This window comes from Lissotriton vulgaris, chromosome 7 (assembly GCF_964263255.1).
Source record: "Lissotriton vulgaris chromosome 7, aLisVul1.2, whole genome shotgun sequence".
In the NCBI taxonomy this organism is placed as follows: Eukaryota; Metazoa; Chordata; class Amphibia; order Caudata; family Salamandridae; genus Lissotriton; species Lissotriton vulgaris.
Genome location: NC_141695.1, coordinates 867,880,703 through 867,905,533, shown reverse-complemented (window position 1 = coordinate 867,905,533; position 24,831 = coordinate 867,880,703).

Below are 24,831 nucleotides of genomic sequence, written 5' to 3'. Positions count from 1 at the left end.
TATTAATCCATTAGATTCTCCATTGCTTCCAGCGATTTTACCCACATGATATATCTTTGGGAAGACAATACCAAAATAACAACTCCCATACCAATGGCCTGGTAATTTGAAATAAGCGTTGTTCCCATATATACAATAGACTCCGGGAAACACAGGTTCAGTTCCATCTTTGAAACCCCAACCCCCAATGACTTTGTAATTGTGATCACATTCACTGGAACCAATGAATACATTGTTATAATAACTAGTCTTTTCTCTGTGAAGACAAAGGTTCCCCTTCTTTTCGAAATCCAGCAACATAGCATCATTAGCCCCACCATGTGAGGTGCTCCCTATACTTTCAGCCCATTTAAGAATTTTGTGATTCTTGTCTTTTGCCTTTCTTTGGAAACTCTTTCTTCTCTTCTCTACCATATTCAAAAATATTTTCTCTTTTTCCTGTAATAAACATGTTAAGTTATTCTTGTGTTCGTCATCTATATCTATTTTACCTATAGTTAGAAAATATTCACTCATATAACGTGCTACATCTCTAATAGTATGGACAGGGTTTAGGTTTCTACGTACAGGAAGTTCAGAAAATATCACATATAAGTTGGAATAATAATACTGTAAAGGTCCTTTCTTATAGAATAAACGAGCTAAAATACTACAGGAAATTCCATAGGTTAGTGGTAAATGGTGGTACGTCACACCTTCAGCTACCGAAGTAGGTAACTTCATACAGACATAGCAATCTTCTATTTCCTTTGCTTCTACATAGTGTACTAACAAGTTAGCAAATACATTTAAATGAGTTCTGTTTTTGATTCTATTATAATGCAGTCCTTCCTCATCTGGTGCTTCCAAGTCTACTTTAGTTTGTCTAAGGCTAAGTGCTCTCTCTTGTAGATCTACTCTTTGTGGTGTATCTCTAGTTTGTAGCTCTTCTGTGTCTTTTGGCAATTGCTTAGTAGGGTACAGATTTGTGTCTTTACTCATCATGTAAGGAAAAGCTATTGTTAGTCCTATCCAAAGTATAAGTACTATTGCTACACTACATAAACATACTCTGTAGCATGTTTTTAAACAACTCCTTTTCGGTCTTCCGTTTACAGTATGATCAGCCATTTCTGACTAAAGGAGATTCAACCCCTCTTTGTAACTTCTTTACACAGCTTTTACCCTGTGCCAATTTCAGGTTGGTCTCACTTCTTCGTCACTTTGATCAGTAATCAATTCTTCATCACTTTCGTCACTTATTTCCAAGTTTTCAAAATCCTCCAATACAATGTAAGTCCATTCAGGGCCTTTGTATTTATTATTCAGTCTTTTTAGTCGTGGACTTCTCCTTCTTGGTTGTATCACAGGTTGATCAGTTTGACTTGTTACTTCATCTACTTGTTCAGGTTCTTCATTAATTCTCTTTAAACGCAGACTCAGTTTCTTGACATAACTAGGCCATTTGTCTCCTTTTCTAAGTCTTTTAACTGGCACTGTGCTTTGGCCCTCTTTGAATGCTCTTTTATTTTCATTCAGTTGTGGCATATCGATTTCAATGCTGTCTTCTGTTTCCCTCTCTATCTGACTAGAACCAGGTTGCATTTCTATTTCTTCTGCCTGGTCAATAATCTGGCCTTGTTCAGGTATTTGCTGATTTTGACTTTTGCTTGTTTCACCCTTTTCGTCCTGAACACAATTGTCTATTCCTGCCAGGTCCTGCTCAAGCTCTTCGAACCCTTGATTTTCTTCTGCTTGAGTTTTCGCCCTAATTTCTATCTGTCCCTCTTCAGGCTCAGGAGTTCTCGGTGGAGTGTCGATTATTTGATCTTTCCCTATTCGATCCTTCTCAGAATCACTTTTGACTTTGTTTGCTATGATCTGAGTATCTTTTCATACACCTGTCTCATCCTCACTATCACTCTGTCTGTCTAGATAGGTTTGACTTCTTGTCCGCACATATTCTGCAGGTATGTCGATTACTGGAATCCAATGATCTTGAATGGTGCTCGGTTGTTCCTCTTCAGCTACTTCAGGATCGATCTCTTGAGACCCTTCAGCTGCACAACCTTCCGCCTCAGTTTCATCAGGTTCAATCACCTTTTTCGTATGACTGGCATGGATCCAGTGTGGAACTCCTACACACTTTACAGCTGTAGTAGTTACTAAGATCACTTGACGTGGTTTTTCCCACCTTGGTGTAAGGCAAGTTTTCTGAGTATGTTTCTTAAGCACTACCCAATCACCTGGGTTCAGGTCATGTGCTGGAGTTGCTGGTCTGGCAACAGCGTCTTCCCCAACCTGGCGAGAAATTAGAACGCACTTGGTCAGCCAGTTCTTTGCAGTATTCCAGTACTAAATCATCAGATATGCTCAGCAGTTTGTGTCCTGGCACCCATGCATGCCACATTGCTCTTCCCATCAGTATTTCATGGGGACTCAAACCTGTGTTCCAGTCTGTAATACTTCTAAGTCCCATCAGAACAAATGGCAGAGCATCTGGCCACTCCAATTGAGTTGACTCATACATCTTTCCCAATCTTGACTTGATAGTGCCATTCAATTGTTCTACCACTCCAGAAGCCTCTGGGCGAAATGCACAGTGTAGTTTTCGCTTTATCTTGAATGCTTCACAAATTAGGCCCATTATTTCACTATTAAAATGTTTTCCTCTATCTGATTCAATTGTTACTGGAAAACCGAAACGAGGTATCAGCTCTCTATGTAGGAGTTTTGCTACTGTGATGCTATTAATCCTGCGTGGAGGGTAAGCATCCACCCATTTCAAAAACAGGCAGACAATGACAAGTACGTATTTTAGTCCTCGACAAGGGGGTAACTGAATGAAATAAATCTGCAAACGTATAAAGGGACCTTCTGCCTTCCCAATCTTTCCTGGTAACACCACTGTTTTCTTCCCTCGATTCATTTATTGGCAAATTAAACACCTCTGGCAGAGTGCCTCTGCTATGTTCCTGAACTTCGCATTAAATCATGTTCGTCTGAACAGACGAATCATAGCATCTCTTTCCAAATGTGAGTCTCCGTGAATCAACCTAGCCATAGGAGCAAGCAGACAGTTGAGTAACACTACCGTTTCATCATAGTGCCATTCAATTGTTCTACCACTCCAGAAGCCTCTGGGCGATATGCACAGTGTAGTTTCGCTTTATCTTGAATGCTTCACAAATTAGGCCCATTATTTCACTATTAAAGTGTTTTCCTCTATCTGATTCAATTGTTACTGGAAAACCGAAACGAGGTATCAGCTCTCTATGTAGGAGTTTTGCTACTGTGATGCTATTATTCCTGCGTGGAGGGTAAGCATCCACCCATTTCGAAAACAGGCAGACAATGACAAGTACGTATTTTAGTCCTCGACAAGGGGGTAACTGAAATAAATAAATCTGCAAACGTATAAAGGGACCTTCTGCCTTCCCAATATTTCCTGGTAAAACCACTGTTTTCTTCCCTGGGTTCATTTGTTGGCAAATTAAACACCTCTGGCAGAGTGCCTCTGCTATGTTCCTGAACTTCGCATTAAACCCTGTTCGTCTGAACAGACGAATCATAGCATCTCTTTCCAAATGTGAGTCTCCATGAATCAACCTAGCCATAGAAGCAAGCAGACAGTTGAGTAACACTACCGTTTCATCAAGATAAACAATGACACCATCTTCAGCCCTTCTCTGACACCCTAATCCCCTTCATTGTTCCTTTTCCTTTGGTTCTGCTGCATTCTGCAAATCTCTCAGTTCTTCCCACGTATCCACACCTTCCAGCAACATAAGTTGGCAGCTGTTTCCGTCCACCTCAACCTTTTTATGAACAGCCATCTTATACTTTGCACAATGTTGGGCTAACTGGTCTGCATATTGATTACCAGCTGTCACTTTGTCATTGCCACATTTGTGGGCAGCACACTTGACCACAGCCACTTCTTTTGGTAACTGGATTGCTTCCAGTAAATCTTTCACATATTGACCATTTCTGATTGGAGTACCTGAAGAAGTCAGAAACTCCCTTTGCATCCATAATTGGCCATAGTCATGCACAACCCCATAACCATATTGGCTGTCAGTGTATATGGTTACTTTCCAATTTTTCCCAAACTTACAAGCCTTTGCCAGGGCGACCAATTTGGCTACTTGTGCAGACTTGACTCCAGGTAAATGGGATACTTCCACTGGACCTCCCAATGTACATACTGCATAAGCAGCGTTTAGACCTCCTTCCTCATGTCTCATGCATGAGCCATCTACAAATAGCTCATACGCTGAATCAATTAAGGGCTCTTCTCTTATATCTGGTCGTGGTTTTGTATTGTACTCAGTCAGGTCAATGTAAAATGTAAATGTAAATGTGCTGGACTTGTAAAGCGCACAGCTGCCCGTAAGCGTCCCGGCGCTTGCTTAGGGAACCCGTCCTGGTATTCCCCTGTGAGAAACCACGGCAGGGTGTCCACAAGGTGAAAGCCAGGCATCCCGCCGCGAGGGGCCGTAGTGGAGATTAAGCAAGCTATTGCCCAGAGTCGCAGAGTGTGACCCCTTGAGTTGAGTAGGCACCAGAGCGAGAATTGTCGAGTCTGTGGAATTTTGAGCCCGAGACCCGCCGAGGCGGGGAATTGAACCCTGGTCCATGGTCGATCTCAGCTTCCGGGTCTGCCGCCTCTAACCACTGAGCCACGCTTCTCCATGCAGTCATGTTCAACGTCTTCCTTCAATTCTGCAATATGTGAATTAGGCAACAGGGTTGCTGGGTTCAGAATATTACACCTAGCAATGGTTACATTTCCTGCACCTACAAGAATTCTCTCGTACTTAGTCAGCCGACTAGGTGTGAGATACTGAGTTTTAGTCCTGGTTAGCAGAATTACAACTGCACGTGGAACATACACAGTCACAGGATGTCCCATAATGATGGATTCACTCTGCTCAAGGCTCATGCAAGTTGCAGCTACTGCTTTCAGACATCCAGGTAATCCAGCTGCCACTGGGTCTAACGTGGAAGAAAAATAGGCCACAGGACGTCGCACTAGTCCATGGATCTGAGTCACGACTGAGAATGTCACAGAACAGTGCAAAATCCTTTGAATAGTCAGGCATTCCCAATGCTGGAGCTGTACACAGGTAGTCTCGTAAATTTACAAAAGCAGTCAAGCTTTCGTCATCCCACTCTACTGGGTCCTTGGCTCTTTTCTTTGTTATTTGTATCAGGGGGTTTCTGATTTCTTTTTGTGTTTGTGGTAAATTCATGTTTTTAATTATCCTGATTCTTTATGTGGTAACTTTTCTGACACCTCTCTCTATCCGATGCCCCAGATATTTCACTGATGTAGCACAAAATTGCCATTTTTCTGGGGACACTTTATGTCCTCCTTCACCTAGATGATTCAGTAATGCAATGGTATCAACAAAACAGTCTTTTCGTGTTTTAGACGCCACCAAGAGGTCGTCTACATACTGAACCAGGACTGACTGTCCAGGTAGAACTAATGACTCAAGGCACTTTTTCAAAATTTGATTTAAAATCGAGGGGCTCTCCGTGTACCCCTGAGGGACACGATTCCAAACATAGGGGCCGATTAGGATGGCGGTGAATCCGCATCCTCCGGGCCGGCGGTGGCCGCGAGGTGTGGAGGGCTATTTGGTGGCGGTGTCTGCATGACACCGTCAGCCAAATTACGATGTGCATTGCAACATGCTTTTCCACTGTGGCTTTTCCGCTGTGGAAAAGCATGTGGTCTTTGGTGTTTGGGGGCCCGTTGCAGGCCCCCAGGGTGTTGGGGGCTGGGGGGTGCACATGGGGGGTACCTATTCCCAGCCATCAATTCAGTCCTTAATTTATATATATCTAATGGCTTTGTCTGTGTTTTTGGGTTCTCTATTTCACGTGTCCATCTGTCCATTTCTTCAGGAGTTACTAAAATGGCACTCCTCGTACCAGAGGATGACTCTAGCTGTACTTCTCTCAAATTTAAAGGAGTGGTTTTTCTCATTGAACAACCTTCTGGTTCTCTTATTGGTAAATCCATTAAAGAGATTACTGACTCGCATTTACTTGCCTGATCATCTATTATCAATGGTTCTTTTCTTGGCTGTACTACTGATGTAGATATAACCGGAGCTTTTGGACTAGCTTGCTTATCTCCGTACAAAGGAACAACTGGGCCAATAGTTACTGGAATTGTCAGAGCTTCAGGACTTGTGTGCAACTGAGAGATTTTCTGAATTAATTCACTTCTCTGTTTTTTTTAAAGCTTCTCTTTCTCTATCTTGTAATACCCTTTCGATGGAGGTCTCATGTACCAATTGCAGAATTAAAGGCGGTTTTAAGAACGGGGCATTCGGATTTACTGTACTTGGTTCCTCATTATATGGTGGTGGATTTTTCATTAATAAATCCTCCATATAATCATCGTCTGAATCACCACTAGTCATTAAATGTTTGGTTTTCCCAGTCCTTTTACCTCCCATGGGCTCTTCTAAAGTTAGTACTGGATATAGTCCTTCCACTAACATGTTTTGTCTCCATTGTTTCATTTGTTTATCTTTGTAATCTCGTGGAACCTTTGGGTAAAATGTACTCAGTCCTTTGTCAATATTAGGTCTGTCTCGCTCGAAAGCCTCAATCTCCCATTCTTCTAGTGCTTCATATTGCGTTAATCTAGGTCTAGGATGTAAATCATTCATTTGAGTCCTTAAATTGAACAGAATTCTTCCATTAAATGTGCCTTCTAAGGGAAATGCTAAAATCCCATCATCTTTTGTGTATTCCACCCAGTTTTCTAACCATACACAAGAGTGGTAACCCCTGTCGAACATCATAAATGATGCGGGAGTATTCGGTGGTGGAATAATGACTCCTGCTCTAGTTTTAATGGGCTTGTCTTTTTTAAAGTAATTTTTAACTCTGTCTACAAGTGACATTTTTCTCTTACTTCCGTACATATTGCGAGGTCTGCCCCGTATCATCTGATCCCTAGCAAACCCTTGGTATCTTGTATCAGGTCGAGTTTCTGGATGACTTGGATACCAAATATATTTAGCAAAAACTCAAATCGTACAACAATACTTATTTCAGTTTACTAAATGCTTCCAATACTCGTGCGTCTTTTATTCTTCTCCAAACCAATCAACAATGCGGTTTCAAATAATTTCAACCAATGATTGCGCGGCCTTTCTCGTGAGACAAGTTCCCATGCTCATGTGCTCACCCCTCCTTTACAATGCTATCTCAGCTACACGCTCGCTGTCTCGGCCAATACCAGAGTGGCTATGAGTGACGTCAGCGCAGCTCCGCAACTGACTCCCTCCTTCCCAAAGTAATGCGAAAACTCAATTCTTTTAATTTTAAAGTGCAGATTTTATTATTCAACAACGTAAAATCATTCGCCACTGTACCCGAGTGACTAGAAAGGAAAGATATGTTTCACTACAAGTAAATCCCTTCCGTTTACTTTTCATACACTACGAGTAGATCCCTTCCGCCTACCCTTCACACAAGCGTTAGAGAACCTGCTACTCCTTTAGACTTTATCCACTCCGGGATATATACTAAGATCAAAGTTTCACCAGCGAACCCCTTTGCTATCAATCGAGCTTAGACGAACCTGCTACTCCTTCCTTGTGACCCTTTCTAGGTGATATCACAGCAAATATTTTGCCAGCGAACTCGTTGTAATCATTTATTCACACATTCATACAGAAAACCCTAAATAGTGCTTCCGGTTCTGCCCAGCCATGCACTAACTTCCTGCGAGTAACTGACCTCACCGCGATGTGGCTTCTATTTACCACCCGCTATTCTGCCTCCGGGGATTCCAGACAAAACATATAACAGGTACAAACGATTTTGGTTAATACATAAAATTCAATATAGCAGCATCAAATTCAATAAAATTTCAAATATTTCAAATAATATCAATGAAATATGAACCGTAACCAATTGACTAACTACCTATCTTTAACTAATCCCTAACCATACTACTGCTACCAAAGAAATACACTGATAGAGCGCGCAGATCACCCGACTATAAATTTTACCAATACTCACCTGGGCCCATAATTCAATTACACATTTTACTTAATCAGGTAACCCACACTCTACTATCAGTCTATTTTATTCCACAAATTCCTATACCATTGACTTACCAATCCTCATCACTGGTACCTATGACCACATGGATCAGGGAGTTAGTTGTAAAGAAGGCAGTCAATATTCAATAAAATTTGCACTCATATAATAACCACAAACTCAGGTTTAAACTTTTTATCTAATCATCATCAAAAGTCATGAGCCACAGCTTGAAAGTAATTAGACTGTCAATATTCAAGATTAGAAACAGTGTATAACCATGCAAAAGATATATTATGCCAACCAGTTAGCAAGTTGAAATAAAGGAAAGTAAAACAGGGAACATACTATTTTCAGATAAAGGCTTTCGCAATTTGCGGAGGGTAAAGAAAAGGAACATACTAAACCGACAGTTTCGCAATTATTAGTGGTTTGGAAAAAGAACACCATGTGCACTATCGAAACTAAATTTTAGCACATAACTATAGGGAAGGTAAAATTTGGAACATGCTATAAATTCAAATAATCAAGCTTAGCATCTCAAAGGGAAAGGTAAGGAGAAGGAACAATTTTGCAATCATAGAAAACTGTTATAACATTCAACTAAAGGTGGGTAAGAATATGGGACACGCTAGTAAACAGCAACACATGAATTTATCATTTACTTAAGGGAAGGGTAAGAAAAAGAACATATGCAATAAAAGCTTTTCAAATCAGGGAAGGTAAGAAAAGGACACAAATTATATTAACAATTTCCCACACAGATTTATATTTACCTAGAATTGTGTGAAGACCAACCCTGGCCACGGGTCAGTTGGAAAGGAGAGAAGAACCCCAAAGGTTGCAGTGCCAGTAGGCCAGCCGATGCAGTTCGGAAATCAGGACAGGAAACCCCAGATTTGGATCAGGACCGGACCATCAAAGGTGAAGACTAGCACCCGCAGTTCGGTTGCAACGCCTGCGCTACTCCCCCTCTGCAAGGAATCAGCCAAAACCCCGATTGGGTTACAGCATTCACCAGCAAAGTGCTTCGCCAGCACTTCAGCTTCCCAGAATCCCGATTGGGACAGTAAACCTCCCGACACAGTGCTCCTCAGCCCTCTGCTCTTAATCACCTATTGAGTGCGTTGGGTCAGTGACAGGTCAGCTATTCGGACAAGTCGGACAAATTAACTAACTAAGCCTACCCTAGTTATACTGTTTTCCAGGTCAGTGTACCACACCCCCAATGTTGCAAGTGTAAGGATCCCCAATTTCAATTGGACAAAGGAGGAGGACAGGTCATCACACCACCTACATTTTAGACTGTTGCCGTCTCCTATTCAAATTTATGTCCACGCCCATCAAATTCAGGTTCTCATGCCGGTTCATTCCACCCAACAATGGATGTTCTATTGACGATTACAATGTATACAATTTAGAGTACATCGGGGCAAGTTCTCAGGAGCATCTTCTAGTCAGTCAGCTCCTTGGTAATAGTCCAAAGGTCACTGTTCCAGAGACTTGCGATTCTCTCGCAGTCGCAGTTTCAACAAAGATGGAGTACAGCGTTACGAGACAGGCCAGTTTTCAAAGTGTAACATGAAATGGAAAAGAAACAGTTTTAGAACACAGAATAAATGAATGCACTGTATACCATGAATTTCTACTCTATACCCATTACTTTATAATAGACTATAGCATTAGGATTAGGCAGAACGAACAGCTTAGCAAGAGCAGCAGTGCAAGCCTCTCGCATGTGAGAACACAGAGCAGCCATTTTAGCTCTAGTGCGCAGAAGCAACAGATTCCCTCCAAAGCTGCGAGTACGTCATGTCACATGTGTAGGACAGAGGCATGCGCAGTAGAAATTCCCGCGTAGCAGTAGCCATCTTAGATGCAATAGTATTAGGATTAGTAAACACATAAGCAAGCTTCACTCGGATACCCAATAATGATGAAAAAAGGGGTAAATTAGTAAAACAAACATGTTGATTACATAGTTAGGGTTATTCGAGTTCATGAATTCAAGCAAGTCGCTTCCCGTGCGAATCCTTGCTCCATCACTCCCATACTGAGGCGGTCTCTTAGCACTTTAACAGACAGATGTTGTTATCATTCAGTGTAGTGGGACCTGCAGGTAGCAGCAGATCTCAAAAGCAAGCAGATCTAACCTGGGCATGTTTTGTTAATTGGAGTACTTGTGTATGGTGTGCTCTTGTGTCTTAAATCGGTGCGTAGGCGTGTAAGTACATGTTGTGTATGTCTTCTTCCAACCTTTGTGTGTGACTTTGCTTGTGATCCTCCATCCAGTCTGAGTTTTTTTCTGCATCTTTGAGAAATGAACAATAGGAAGCATTTCTTTGAGCAGGGATCTGTGTATGTTTTACGTTGTGTCTTTCATTGAAGGTCAAAGAAGTATAAATGTCGCTCATCATGTTTCTGCGGATCTAAGCAGAAGCACCTGAGGCTGCATTGTTGAACTGCCAACCCTACAATCAGTGGAGCTAGAAGCGGGCTGCTGCATGTAACTATAAGTTATAAACGCCGCTGGTCAATTTCAGCATCATAAAGGGCAGTTAATTAGAAATTCTTCCTATAGGAATTATTTACACGTTGCATTTCACTGCTAATAAATTCTGAAAAGGGCACACGTTGTCTCAAAACTCATGTATTCTGAAATGCCAAGTGGTCTGTTCTGTGTTTGATATCTTCAGGCAGTTCTTGCTTTTTGCCAGTGCTTTGAATTCTTGGATGTGTTGACTCACGTTATCCATTAGCAAGGTGTGTGCAGGAATCCAAGGCTTAGAGCGGGTGAAGGTGTGACACATAACATGGGCCCACTGGCAGCTCTATGTATACTCTACATCCCTTGACTGTCTAGGAAAAGCGGTCACAGCCAGAAGAAGGCAGAATTATTTTGTGGACCAGACACTCCTACTTGCATCCTTTGTCACTAGTATCTCCTCCAATTGAATCTCTGCCATGGGAAGTGAACAGTGTACTTGTGTTATTGCAGGATGTAGTGTGGCAGCTTGTGCTTCTTTGACAGAAGCACGAGGCAGTGGAGTCAAATAAAAGATTGAAGCCGCCTGCACTATTTGGTGAGTGACTCCTGCAGTTTCACTTTGGCTGGCCGCCTCACAGTTACATCAAAGTATTTAGCTGCAGATGGGCCCTGAAATGTTCCGCACCCATTGCAGCATTTTTGTGGTGAGGTCTAACATACGCCTTTGAGGATATAACCCTCACAATTGAGTGGCAAGGTTGTTGTGAGCTCTAACACAAGTAGGGAAATTGGGCCTCTCATCCCATGGTTAGGGAGTGAAAATGAAGGTGCAGAGGACGCCTCACACCCCTGGGCACTGATGCCGCGGAACCTGCTGCACTTTTGTAGCTGCGTCCCTGAAATGTCCTCCTGGACAAAAGTACTGCAGAGCTTACCTGAGGTGCAAGAACAGGGCTGCGGCTGGGTGTCTACTGTCTGCTGAAGTAGGGGAGATGGTGAGTGCAAAGATAGGGTGCAGCAGGATCGATAAAAGCAGGCTTCGCTTTCTGTCCCGGCGTGGTTAGGGGTGCTGCTGTGAATGGTTAAGGTGGATGGGTACAGCAACATAAGCAAAACCTAATACTAAGTTTCATAAACACTAACATAGTTGGTGAGCCACAGAAAAACAGAAGCAGAGACAGGCAGTTAAAGCCTCATTATTCACTTAAAAATGATTTATTCGTCTAACCCTTGGAAGGCGGAGGATGCCCTGTTATATGCGATTTTTTGCTGTGAGTAATGTTCCCTGCCCTGAGGCCATTCACCACTGCCTGCTAGGAGCCGGGCTGCAGGATATTTACACTAAGCGATATGTTTATTTTGAGGACCACAGTGACATGCTGTAGATTTCTCTCAATAGAGTGTGTTATCGAGTCTCTCATTTTTTAAAACTGTTGTACAATATCAATTTGTTTGCGTGTTGTATATTGCACCAGGATGTTTGCCTCCCCACACCCACTGCTTCAGAACAATTTGAGGCACTGGAAGAATTTAATGATGCAAACAGACACAATAAATAGATGGCTTTTCAAATTCGATTGGCTTTATGTAGATATTGTAATTTAAGGAAGCTTTGATTTTGAATTGCATGACGTTTTAACACTAAAGTACAATAATTAATTTGAGGTCTTGGGGACTCCACTGACCTATATTTAGGTGGACACAGTGTAACATCTTCCAGAGGCCCCCTCGGGCGAGCCAAAGACATTGCTGGGAGCCTGGGGCCATACCTGGCTGATAAGGATTGTTGGGGGGGGGGGGGGGGGGGGGGTGCATTTCGCCCGCAGCCTGGTTTCAGCCAGTTTTTTCAGTTTTCTGCCGGATGTGTGCGGAGCTCGGAGCTTGAGCCAGGCAGCAATCTGCAGGGTGTGGGCGACACCGGCGAAGTAGAGAAACGCCGGTCTGAGGCCGAGGTGAGGTGAAACGGGGAGAGCTGAGCACGAACAACATCCGCCGACAGCAGGGGAATGCTCCGGCTCGGTCCGGCAGCGGTAGCGGCAGTGATTCACGAGTCTGCCCTACCCCCCACCCGGCTCACGAGTCAGCCCTACCCCCCCACCAGGTTCCGACTCACTGCTGCACCACCTAGTCACCTCCGCTCCTTGGACTTCGGTGGACTCCGGTGGCTCCGGTCCGGCGGTTCCAGCAGTTCCGGTAACTATCCGGCAGCAGCGCAGAGTTGGGGGAGAGTTGCAGGTGTCGGGGGAGTCGGGGGAGAACAGAAGCAGGAGGACGTAAGTGGGAGAACGCCGAACAGCTGACGGCTCTTCCCCCCCCCCCCCTGCTCTCTAGCTGTTTCCTCGGTGGACGTCCTCCCTCCCTACCCACAGGCCAAGGCTAAGCACAGGCAGGAACAGGAGCCTAACATTCCTGGTTGGTGAAAGCGGTTTTGTTAGAAAAGGAGGGCGAATTGACAGGAGTATAAAGACAAACAAACAAACAAAGACAAAACCAACAAATAAACAGAAATCAAACAAAACAGAACAAAACAGAAAATACAATTTTTTTTTTTACAATCGGCAAAAAGACTAATAATAATAACGACCCTCTCCAGAAAAAAAAAATTTCACAGCTCCGCCTTAAGCAATAAAAAAAATCTTCGCCACAGCATCAAGTCGCAAGGTGGGTGGGCAACAACCCAATTATGAGGTCCGGAAGAACAAGGGGGGATGAGTTTAAAGAGAAAAAATCACCATCTAACCCCAAAAAACCCAAAAAACCCAAAAAAGAAAGGGAGATGGAACCAGAAATAGAAACGGAGGTCATCGAGGTGTTGGTCATGGAGGACAACAGCATAGCATCAGGTACCGCGCAGGAAGGAATGTCACCTACGGAGCCGAGGCAAAGAAATAGCGACAAGCAGTATGCGGCGGAAGGCGTAACACAGGGCATCGCAGTTATCTCCGGATTCGCAAGCGCAAAGTCAACTGTCAGCAAAAAAGTGGCTGAGACAGCCCCGTCTGTCACTAACGAAGGCGGCAAGAAGGGCACACCATCTGCACCAAAAAGGCATTATTTATGCCCAAATAGCAGCAAACGGGCATTGATCACCGACTTCCTAAAAGTGGCCACAAAAACAAAAACAGCTGAAAACAACCAGGAATGCGACGACCCTAAACAATTCAAACATTTACAAGATACCAGTCTTAGCATTGACACCTTCGACGGCCTAAGTGAAGCCGATACGAATATCCCCCTCGATAAGTGCATCAAGAGTTGCATTAATAAAAAAGCAAAACTTTGGGTAACTGGTCCAGACCTGGATCACGCATTAAAAGGCGAAGCCCATGGCCCCCAAATTCTAAAAATCATACCCCTTTCAGAAGGCGGTCATACCCATAAAGTCAACACCATAGAAGCAGAAATACACCATCAGCCACTTATCCTAGAACCACAGCCGAAGGGGCAACAACAACTGTTACCGAGCCACAATGGTCGTCACGGTAACAAAGAAGCTATCTCAATACATCAGATAAGCATGGGCCCTCTAAGCCCTTTCGGAACCATACACATGCTGTCGCTGGCCCTACTCACAGACGACCCGGTCAAAGCAATAACCAACAAGCATTATTCACCGGAATCTGTCCATCGAAGTAGTAGAAAATCACCGCCCTCAAGGCAACAAGATGACTTATTTCTTAGTTTAAAAAATCTCGAACATTCCCCCATGGTGCTGCAGTCGCAACATAGGGAGAAAGTACGCGAAATTCCAGCCTCTCTGGATTCCTTGCCTCAAGAGCATACACCTTCACCGGTACAGGCAGCCAGCTCACCACCCTCAGCAGTCTGGCCCCATTTGTTAAATACTTTGGACACCATCGGTAAAGCATTGACTTATCACGCAGACAAATTAGATACCCAAGTTGGCCTGTTAAACATCCTAGCCATCTATGTTCAGGGGGTGGAACAAAAGCTGCAAAACCTTAATGAAATGATAGAGCGGGTGCAGCAAGACCGAGAAACAAGCTACCTAACAAACCACTGCCATTGCACGCAAATAATAGATCAACTAGCCGTAGTTCCAAACTTAATGTCCGAACTACTGGGGGTCGCCAGGGACACCTCAGCACAGACTAATCCACCAACTAAGAAATTCAAAGAAACCCAGCAGGAAATGGATCAGGTTTATCCAAGTCCCCCAAAAGAGCACAATGTAAAAGCAGGGGGGCTTAACAGTGCTCTAACACCCGAAAGCACAAAAACATCACAGTTAAAAACAGTTTCAGACAATGTAGTTGTCTCGATCAGCCCATCAGTTAATCACTGCAACGAGCCACCTGCAAAAGAAGCAAATACTAAAGCTTCACTATCAAAGCGGAGAGGAAACGACTAAGAAAGTCAAGAAAGGGAAAACAAACAAGACATGCACCAAGCGTAATCAGTACAACAACGGAGCTAAATGTTACCCAAAGTGAAGACGACACATCAACAACAAACACAGAGAAAGCAAGCCTTGTGGTCAACACAACCCCATCCACCAATAAGCCTACCAACACAACAATTCAAAAGCAACCAAAAATGGAACATTCGCAGCCAGCAAACGTATATAGCATATAGAAACCCGCAGAAAAGGCAGAGAATCGGCATGTAACATCTCAGCCCACACAAACCCCAACAAAAACTACCAGACGCAACACGATAGAATCCGTTAAAACCAGCTCAAATGACGCAATTTGGCCCAATGAGGGAGACAGCAAGGATGGGTGCACTGCCGACAAAACATACAGGATTCACAGGGAAAGCAGTGTTCCAACCACTGCAATGAACAATGATATACCTCCTCTAAACACCAGATGTAACACTCAGAATCTTCGCCCGACCACCGCGGGACAACCCTCAGAGGGAAAAGAACTTAAAAAAAGCCATCACACAGACCTGGTCCTCTCCGACAGCAATAACTACTACTACGAAAAGCTGCATTTCATCCCTCATTTCGAATCGATATGGGAACCCATGATATCCTTAATAGAAGCGTAATATTAAAACTGCTCAAAGCACTCCCGTCCCTGCATCACATCGAGACGGAGAATCTTGAAAGCGTTGAATTTAGCCCTAATCCCACCCATCTGGTCGAGAAATCACTATAGGAAGCTTTATAGATAACTCCATCACAGAGCAAATCTGGTAGCAGCAGGTTTTATTTGCCAAATGGGGTATAGAATTAAAAAAAACAACGCCCGTCAGCTATCCAACCCCACTTCAACAACTAAAGTCGCCAGAGAGCTTGTTGAGAGGCACGAAAGGCCCAGAACACCAAAGCCCAAGAATTGGCAAAGATCAAGAGGGGAGGAAAATAACCATAACCTTCGTTGATCCAGAAGCAGGAAAACACACAGGGCAAAGAAAACAGAACCCAGCCGGAACCCGCCAATGTACGGCATGAACAAACCCATCCAAAGCTAAAACAAAAGACCACGGGTGTAACATTTGCTCTTGGAACATAAACGGGTTGAGCTCAAAACTAGAAGATCCGGACTTCATGGAATTTCTCAAAAAACACGATTTAATACTCTTTCAAGAGACATGGCAAACAAATCCTTCACCAATAGTAGGTTACAAAGAATATCTTAACCCGGCCCAGAAGGACTCGAAATATGGAAGAGCTAAAGGAGGGCTTTCAATCTATGTCTCGACCCATAGCTCCTGGCAGGCCACGGAAGTAGATTTAGATACAACATGGATGCTATGTATCAAATTAACAGCCCCGACCTTCTTCAGCCTGATAATATTGAATATATACATCCACCCATCATCCAAACAAAAGAGATTGAATATTGATACTCTAGTAGCAACACTGGATACATTAAAACTGGCTCACCCACACTCCAACATAATTTTATAAGGAGATTTTAACATGAAATTACTAAATCTTAGGAAAGATAGTCCAACAGGCCACGTTCCATCTAGCAAACAACGTGATACACATGGTAATAGATGTGCTTCCCTGTTGGAAGAACGATCATTGGGCGTGTTAAACGGACAAGTGACATCAGAGAGCCACCAAGCATATACCCGGGTAACGCAGAGAACATGCTCCATCATTGATTATTCATTAACAAACCTAGACCTTCCCCCACACATCACAAACTTTGAAATAAAAGACAGGCCAGAAAGCGACCACCATCCTCAAACCTTCACTTTACTCGTAAATACGGCCGACCCAGCAAAAGACAAAGTGATGTCCCAACTCACAAAATGTTACAATCTGAGACGTTTAATTTGGAAAAAGGAAACTATCGGTGACATCATGGCCACATGCATAACCCTTTCAGAGAGTTTTAAAGTCAATCCATGATGCATAAAGGCTTGGGAAATCCTTGCTCAAGACCTAAACAAAGAATTCTCAAAAAATGGCAGCAAACCAGGCAGACCAGAAGGGGTAGGGTGGTTCACCACTAGTTTAAGGAAACAAAAAAACCAATTGAATAAACATCTAAGGCATTTGCGAACTCGAGGCCCAGAATCCACTCAGGACATTTTCTCACTAATATCAAAATCAAGAAAAGACCTCAAAAGAGACTCCAAGGTAGCCAAGAAAGCCTTCAGAGAAGAACTCTGGGCAAAACTCCTCCACGCCAGCAACCAAAAAGACTCTAAGCTCTTCTGGGATATAATCAACCAGCTATCGAACGGCAAGAACAGGCACTTCAACTCTGACGTAATGGAGGACACTTGGAAAGCACACATCGAGCAAACATTTAATGACATCCTACCTTCAGGAGCCACAACTCAGGAAATCCCCATTGCAGTAATAACTTATGATACACCTACGATTGAACTGCCAGAACCACTTCTGCAGATTTCCCAAGATCGGGTCCTTAAAACCATAAAAAATTTAAGGCCTGAAGGAGCTCCAGAACCTAACGGATTGCTAACGCATTATTCCAGCACGATCCCTTATTCTGGTCCGACATCCTCACTCCATTATTCACACATGCACTATCGTCAGGTACGATTCCAGACTCCTGGAGAGGAAGCATCCTTAATCCCATATATAAATCTGGTCCACGTTCAGATCCTGCCAACTACAGATTGATCGCACTCATCGATGTTGAAGCCAAGATTTACGCCTCAAACCTACTGACAGATCTAGAAGACTGGGTGAGCCACACAAACTTGATGCCAAACACACAAACAGGATTCCAGCCTGGAATGGGCACCCTCACCAACATCTCTGCGGTCACACTCCTAGTCAATCAAGCCATGGCCAAATCCCGCTCCCTCTATGCCTGCTTTATTGACCTCAAAGCAGCATTCGATAAAGTACAGAGGGCAAAGCTATGGGCCAAAATGCAAAGCTTGGGGGCACCAACAAAACTTTTGGAGGCAATTATCAACCTTTACTCGGTACATGGGTCCAAATAAAAAAATGAGATGGGTGCAGCATAACAAGTAAGATCCAAACTAAAAACGGGCTGAAACAGGGGTGCGTGCTGGCCCCTTGCCTCTTCAACATCTACACCGCCGACCTCGAGAAATACCTTCAACAAGTCCAAACAGACCCCCAAAACTGGGCAAAACACCAATCACCAGCCTTCAATACGCAGATGATATCGTCCTTCTATCACAAACACCGATAGGCCTTCAACGATCAATGACCCAACTTGGAGCCTACACCATTGTATCCCAATTAACAATTAATCTCAAGAAAACTAAGGTGCTGTGCTTCTCAAAACATCATAAAAAAGGGTCAAAAGGCAAATTCATCTGGAACCTGGGTGACAAACCAATAACCCAGGTGGAATCCTACAAATATCTAGTGTCTCAACTTGATCAAAACCTTAACTTCAAACATCAGCTGAATCAAATGAGAACGAAAGCAAAACAACTTCTCTACGCCTTCAAAATTTTACACAGGAAATTAAAAGGCTGCTCAACAGGGCATGTGTTGAAGGTAATCGCAGCCAAATTCATACCAACCATATCATACGGGTCAGAAATAATGCATACAATAGATGCAGCCGCCCTTAACCAAGCCCAATCAAGCTTTTTCAAGAGGTTGTTCTCAATTCCCCAGCACATTTCTCAAGCCCAGATTCGACTGGAATACGGGCAAAAAAAACAGAAACCAACCAGACAAGGGGCGGTCGTCAAATACTATTGGCGAATGAGGCAAGCAGAAGATAACACATTAGCCCACTCCTGCTGGGAAGAATCGAAAAGCAAGCGAGGCTAAATAATTCCATTGCCACGGTCCTAAAAGGTTCACTCAAGGACTTACACCTCGAAGGGGCATGGCACAGAAATACTTCTTTCTCTGGCTTCAAAAAGGCAGTAAACAGCGCAACCAAACAAATTTCACAGCTAATGGACAAAACTGCATTCTCAAAGAAAAAACATGCTTGGGCAGTGATTAGTTCTTATCAGTTGCTCAAACCATAACCATACTTGTTAGATCACTTCTCACAACATAAAAAGCATTTTCTGACTATGTTACGGTTGGGGTCATTTCCCACGAAGGACCTAACCCCAAAATGGAAACAAGTATGGTTAACAAAAGAATGCCGGCTGTGTGGACAAGGAAAAGAGAGCCTCTTACATCTCCTATGCATCTGCCCCACACTTCTAGAAATTCGGAAAAGGGTCCTCCGCAAGTTCCTGATAAAAAAATCAGCTACGGACATGCAGAGCGGCAGTCATACAATGTCTTGGAGGCCACTCCATTGAACTTTCTTGCAAAGCCATTATGCTTTGGAAAATGGCAGCTAAAGAATTAGACAACAAACAAGAATGAACTGGAATGGTTCAGTTAAGACCGCTTGGACCCTTGTTCTTCTCCTGCACCAACATAATTTCTGGGCCCCCGGTGTACAGTACCTCCTCTCTCTGTTCAAAATTTCCTTTTAATATGAAAGTTTTATCTAATGTATTATCTATGGATGATTATCCAGGTCATGACAGCATTGTGTTTTTATTTTATTTTTTTAGCTCCTTTTTAACCCTCAACAATTTATCTAATTATGCTTTTTTTTTTTTAACATGTTTGTATCATTGAACTTCTTCCACTCTTTTATGATTTTTTTACGAGATCAAATAAAAGTATTTCTGACTGACTGACTGGTTTCAGCCAGGGGTGCAGGTTGGGCAAGGTCAGGCGCTACCCCAGATGCACTTCCGGGGCCGCGCAGGTCACAGCCCTGCCCCTAGTTAAGGAGCCTCATGGTGGTGAGCGGGTCTCTTGAAGCCTTCTTGCTGCTGATGATAAAACAAATGCAACCTTCCTCACGGTCCCTGACACCCCCTTCCCCTGCTCAAGGAATGACCCAGCACTGCTAGCAGACCCCACTTCGACACACTTCTCAGGGAGCCACATGGGCTAATGATTTTCTCGCCTAACCCGACAGTGTTTTATTGGAAATTAAGACTGGTAGGGCCTTATTTATGAGGCCTTGCGACTGTTTTGCGCTTCCGTTGCGTCACTTTTTGTGACGCATCAGCTGCATAAAACATGCCTCCTGTTGCGCCCTATTTGCAAAGTGACGAATCTAAGCAGATGTGTCACTTTGTAGACACCGGCCCTACATTATACCTGCATCAGGTGTAATGTATGCAGGGTAGGCGGCTACAAGGTAAAGGAACGTGCAGCGAGGCACAAATGGGCTACTGTAAACACGTTTGGAGTGCTTTTCAAGTGTGTGAAGTGCTCTTGTGCATTTTTGGGTGGTGTGAGAGTGCATAGCTGCCTGGAGGAAGAGTGTGTTGCTGAATTGGAAAGCGCCGCTCTAGCCATCATCACTCTGATATATTCAGAGAAGTTTCTGCTTCAAGGGATGTACCTTCAGTAAAGACTGGTTGGTTTAAGCTAACTGCACAGGGAGCTAATTGTCATGGATGAATTTGGTGACACTTTCCATGAAGCTTTTGTTAGTAGGTGCATAGTCCCTTAGACCTGACTGGCAGCTTTAGTGTTTTTTTCATCGCAAGGTTAGATTAGCATTCACTTAATGGGAGCTAAAGTTCTTGTTGATCTGGCGAGAAGGCCAGGTGGAGCTAGGAAAGGCACCAAGCACGCACATCCTTCCAGTAATATAGGTAAAATGATGCGTAGGATGGATGCGATGGACGAGACCCTGATGCATTGGCGCCCACAAGGGGGCAACCTGTGGAGCCTGCAGTGCCAGCAGAACAGCCTAGAAATCAAGGAGTTGCACCACAGGTGGCATGCCACCCAGTGAGGAAACGTGGTAGGGGTCAAGGGACTAGTAGCAAATCTAGTCAGTGTTTTTCCATGACTTTCAAAAGTATGGGTGTGATCTGCACTATTAATGGGGGGGGGTTCATTGTCAAGTGTAGTGGAGAGCGACCACGTAGAAAGGGGCAGGAGGCTTGTGTCCCATTTGGAGAGCATGGAGGGACAGGTTACACATGGGTAGGTGGATTTGGTAGGTGATCCAGCTGTGCAGGTGGCACAGGGGCCAGAGGTGGTTAGTACCACACAAGCAGGTGGGGGGCACAAGAGGAACTGGCAGTAGCCAGGGCACTACACTTCCCCATGGAATTTACACCAGCACGTATGGTGGCACCATTGTCGAGCATGGGTTTGGGGATGTGGTTTCAGAGCCCGACCAGTTGGACATGCATGTGCCTGCAGATGTGAAGGAGAAGATTTAGAGAGGCAATTATTTAGATATGTGTTTGCTAATTACAGATGTGCCTGAGTGGGAAAAGAGCAAGCAGTGCAAGGAGTGCTTGCATTCCAGGGAGTGTGGGCAATGTCCTTACAGGAAAAAGGTGGAGGAGACAATGATGAATTGGGACAGAGGTTTCTCGGTTTTCCAGGCAATCATTCCCAACTCTGGAGACACAATTGGGTTGCTAACAGCATAGGATGAGTTTGAAGGTACCGCATGGAGGGACTATGACAAGGAATTTAGGTGCATTAAGGCCTCCAGACTAACGTTAAGGTGGGATCAGATTGATGTGAATGCTTCATGAAACCACAGAAGGTTGAGGCTGCCCCAAGTCAGCCCTTTCGGGCGGGCCTGGGGGCAGTCAGTAATCCAGGGGCAGGGCAAGGAAGAGGTCATGCTTCAAAAAAAGGTCTTGTTCCAGGGTCCCAGGGATGTGCAAATTGAAGCACTGTTGTTCATTCTTTCTGTGGTCTTCCCTCATACCCCAAGTCCAAGTGCTTTAAAAAGACAAAGAATGACCACCCATTATTGGTTAAGGTACCCTCCCCGGTTAATTTGCAAGCAGTACTGTCATGGTTGAATGTTCACAGCAACACAACAGCAGCTCAGTCTTTGTATGAGGGGTTTCAGAACAGGTTAGGCATCAGGGCTGAGGGCTGTATGGGTGTGATATACTGCATAAATCAGCAATCGCTAAGGGCAAATCCTACCACTGCCAGAAATAAGATTGTGTAACAGAATCGTCTGGGTAGAGTAGCAGGTCCTTTTGATACCATCCCTTTGAAGAACCGTATGCGCCCCCCTTAGGGACTGTCCTGAAGCAAGACCCAGGGGAGTTCCAGTTGACCCACAACTTGTCTGCACCTAAGGTTTAATCTGTCAATGAGGCTATAGATGGGACACTGCGCTCAGTCAAGTGTGCCTCTCTAGATAAAGAAATTGCATCGCTTCAGGATATATAATCTGCATTTAGGCTGCTACCCGTGTACTCTAGGGACTTTCATTTATTGGGTTTCCAATTTGAGGTTGCCTTCTGCTTTGACAAATGTATGTCTGTGGGCTGTTCAGTCTCCTGCACTTACTTCGAGGTGTTTAGCACATTCTTAGAGTGGGTATGTAGGCAGAGATTGAGGCAGGGGTACTACATTATTTGGATGATTTCCTGTTCCTAGGCTCCCCTGGACAGCAGAGCGTGGGGAGGCTTTAGAATCTTTCCAGGAACTGATGGGGATATTCCAGGTACCTCTGGCACCAGCAAAGACCTGTGGGCAGCTACAACAATTGAATTCCTGGGGATAGTATTGGATTCCAAGGAAGGGATATCTAGGCTCCTCTAGGAGAAAGTAAGGGCGTTTACAGGGGCATTGGAGGATAGTCTGGTTGCTAAGAAGGTGACACTACATCAATTACAGGTGTTAGTTGGGAAGTTAAAATTTGAGTTCTGCATCATACCCATGGGCTGCCCATTTTCAAGGTCAATCGCACAGGCCATGTCTGATTTGAAATTGATATACATGCAACACTAATACCCCTTCTACCATAAATGTCACTTTTATTTCATAGGACGTATAACCCATATACATCAAAAAGGGCACTTTCTTCCCTTATTATTTCTCCCGTCATGTTGGGTCTCCCTAATATGTATGGGCAAAACAGAGATGGCAACCAGTTATTTTTTCTTTTATTACAGCTGCTATAGTTTTTTTGGATTCATTCTGTACTATCTTCAGAAGTAGACATGGAGGTTTAGGGAGAGTAAAACGTACTTCCCGCATTCTTTGTGAGCGGTATCCTTTAATTCAGACTTTGGGTTGTGATAATGCATCTTCCTGGTCTTTGAAAGTACTGATAAAGTCATGCTGCTACTAGTCCCCTACATGTTTGGTTTTTGACCAATCCGTGCCTTGGATTTGGCTTGTCTCGGAGCCCCTAAAGATTAGCAAGTTTGGCGTCCGCTATATTTTCTGTTGTGTCTGGTCTCCCTAATCAGTATGAACAAAGCAGAGATCAGAAACAGTTATTTTTTCTTAGTTCTGCTAAAAATATTTCTAATTCATTCTCTACTGTGTATTAGCAGTGAACGGTGTTTGAAATTGAGGCACCATCATACCAGATTGTCAAGAGAGATCCACCAGGATATGAGAATATGGTAAATATTTTTTAGGGATTTCAATGGGACAGTAGTTTGACCAAGACCAACAAGGAGTTTGGTATGTTTACAGATTCTGCAGGCACTTCAGACTTTGGCACCATTTTGGGAGCCATTTGGTGTGCAGAACAACAGCCAGGAGGCTGGATGGAATCTGGTCTGGTGTCAAACTTTAGCTTCCTAGAACTTTTTCCCATTTTGGTGGCACTCACAATATGGCCGGAGCAGTTCCGCATTCAATCAGTAGTATTCTAGTCTGACAACATGACTATGTTGGAATAGATTAATTATCAAGTGGCCAAGTGTAAGATGATTTTGAGATTATTGAAGGAGATCGTACTGCTCTAGTTGAGTCTTAATGTCCATTTTAAATCAAAACACGTGCCTTGAGTATTAAGCAATGCAGCAGATGCTTTATTTCATTTTAAGATGCAGGCTTTCTGGTTCCACCACCTAGAAGCAGCGGAGTTCCCTTCAGCATTTCAAAATCAACTGTGGCTGCTTGGTGCCCAGCCTTGTGCACCCAGGATGATGAGTGCCTATGAGGAGCATATTGCACGGATTACAAGTTTCAGGAAGGTAAATGGGTAGAAGAATGGTTTTCACCTGAGTCAGTAATTGGATTCTTGGAGGCTCGGAGAGGGTTAGGGTGACCTGTGTTCCGTGCCAAGCGACATACTATGGCATTTTCCTTTTTTGCAAATATGCTAAGGTACATGTGTGGGAGAAAACGGCTTTCCTAGTTCAAAGGGAGCTGAAGGACTGGCAGCGATTGTAGGAGGGAGACAGGTTGCTATGCACCTCATAGACACAAGGAAACTGGCAGGTATCATTGACAGCCTGGACTGGGTGTGCATGTCACAAGACGAGGTTCACCTTTTTAGGGCAGCTTTCTCCCTGGCATTCTAAGGAGCATTCAGATTGGGGAAGCTGGTGGTGAAGAATAAACAGGACATGAGTGATGGTTTGCAACTAGCAGCTATCAAATGGCCAAATGGCACTCTGACAGTCTCCCTTACCAATTGTAAGACTGACCAAATGGGTAAGGGGGACCACATACTGCTTCACCGAGCTCCAGGGCTGCTGTCCCCTGTGGAATCTGGAAGCCTTTTGTTACACACCAGGTACAAGGGATGGTAGGCCCCCTTTTGGTACATGAGGATGGAATGCTACTCACAAGATTTTAATTTGCCAACATCCTCATCGGGAACCTGGTGGCAGCAGGTTTGGACCTTGCAGATTCTTAGTTCCCATTCATTTTGGTTTGCGTAGCTACTGCATATGTGGCATGAGCAAGGAAAGCCAGGTATCAGCGGACTTTCCACAGACAAGGGGGGTTACAGTTGGCCCACTGGAAGAACTTCATTGGACAGACTGCTCCCCCAAAGGCTCCTGCTTCCAGGGATTGCAACTGTGCATCTCGGAGGCAATGATTTGATGGAGCTAGATCAAAATCACTTATTTGAACT